Below are 1,975 nucleotides of genomic sequence, written 5' to 3'. Positions count from 1 at the left end.
CTGGTTTTGTCTCCAAAGAGTGGGATTCCAACTGCTGTGTGTCCTTGGGCAAGGCACGCACCCTCTCTGTTGGGCAGCTTCCTCATTTACCAACTGGAGAGAGAACAGCGTCGCCCTCACCAGCGACTGTGTGTGCATTAAGATGTATAAGACCTTGGGGTGGAGGGCTGGGCAGGTGCCAGGGCTGGAACCTAGAAAGAAACCAGCATTCCCAGCCCCTCGAAGCCCCTTTTTAACATAGCCCGGGCTCTCGCAAAATCTCAACAGCTCAGTGTACAGCAGGTGGTTTCCGAATCATCCCTAGAGACGATCGCTTTGTGCATGGAGCAGTAATAAATGCTCATTGCAAGGGGGGGTGGTGGGGGGAAGGCGCCAGAAATTACTGAAAAGGAGAAAGAAGAAAATGAAAATTACTCTGATCCCGCCTTCCAGAAATAGCCACGGTTAACATGCTGCGGCTGACGCCGTTCCTTTTTCTCGCCTTAAAAACCACTGACAATTTTTTTTTCTTTTTGGGTCACACCCGGCGATGCACAGGGGTTCCTCCTGGCTCATGCACTCAGGAATTACTCCTGGCAGTGCTCGGGGGACCCTGTGGGATGCTGGGAATTGAACCTGGGTCGGCCTCATGCAAAGGAAGCGCCCTCCCTGCTGTGTTATTGCTGCAGCCCTGACAATTTTTTTTTAAGGCGAATAAAACTGGCCGGCCCGTCCAGAAGTGCTGGCATTTTTCTCGTCTTTCACTGAGGTCCTGGATCCAACTCCCAGGTCCCGAGATGCACTTGCGGATATCCCTTTGATGTCTCTTTCCCTCAGGAGAAATTTTTAAGATTTCCACCCAAACAGAGAGAGCATCTCCCCTCCACTCAGGCACCCAAAGCGCCAGATGCAGAATCAGAGCTGATTTGTCATCAAAGATTTGTCCCTCCCCCCACTTCCCCAGCGCCCCCCCCCCCCTGCCACCCCCTGCCATCACTCTACTGTCATCACCACTTAGACCCCAGGCTGGTGGCTCTCCTGCCAGGTGTCGCAAACTCTGTCCCTAGACCTGTGGTGGTCACACCTGAGCAAATTAACAGTCATCCCTTAGCCCTTAGCCGCCTCTTCTCACAACCAGCCAAGATGCAGATGTCCCCAGTCAGCACCCACTGATCACTTAATCACTTTTTTTTTTGTTTGGGGGCCACACTCTGGAATGCTCAGGGCTTACTCCTGGTTCTGCGCTCAGGGACCACTCCTGGCGGTGCTCAGGGGACCCTCCGGGATGCCGGGGATCAAACCCGGGTCAGCCACGTGCAGGGCAATCGCCTTCCCTCTCTGTTATCTCTCGGGTCCCACGTGATCACTTGTAAAGCCCCCTCGTGTTTTCAGGTGGTCCCTGGTGAAAAGCCCTTTTTTTTTTTTTTTTTGCACACAGGCCGCCCCCTATTCCCGTGACCAATTATTCAGTCACCAAATTCCTAGAAGGGGACTTAGCAGTTCAGAGTCTATGCACCTTTTTAAGAAAAAAAAATTTTTTTAAGGCTTTTAATAGCATTTGACAAATTGTCCTCTAGAGAAATGGCACCAATTTACACTCCACCGGCAGTGCCGGGCACCCTGATGCCCTGGGCTGTGACTGACAAGGGAGAAAAGGCAGGTGGAGAGAGAGAGAGGGGGAAAAAAGAGCAGGGAGAGAGACCGGGAGGAGAGGCAGGGGCGGGTGGGCACCCCCTTCCTGGGCACCCCTTCCTCTCCCGTCCCCGCTGCTCCCCCCCCAGGGGGGTGCCAGCCTGCCCGTCCACAGGCTGCTCGGAGCTCACCAGCTTTTGCCGCAGATGAAGCCCTAAAGCAACGATTCAGCCGAGACGGGGAACAAAGCCAGAGCAAAGACTCCTCGATCCATTCTAATTAGGACCCGTCTTTCCTGAGGAATTAAGAGCAGCGGGCCCAGGGGCTGGAGGCAAGAACAGGAAAAGGGGTGGTGGCGGGGAGA

This window comes from Sorex araneus, chromosome 6 (genome assembly GCF_027595985.1).
Source record: "Sorex araneus isolate mSorAra2 chromosome 6, mSorAra2.pri, whole genome shotgun sequence".
In the NCBI taxonomy this organism is placed as follows: domain Eukaryota; kingdom Metazoa; phylum Chordata; class Mammalia; order Eulipotyphla; family Soricidae; genus Sorex; species Sorex araneus.
The sequence above is the reverse complement of the archived record's forward strand: the minus strand, read 5'-3'. Positions refer to the sequence as shown.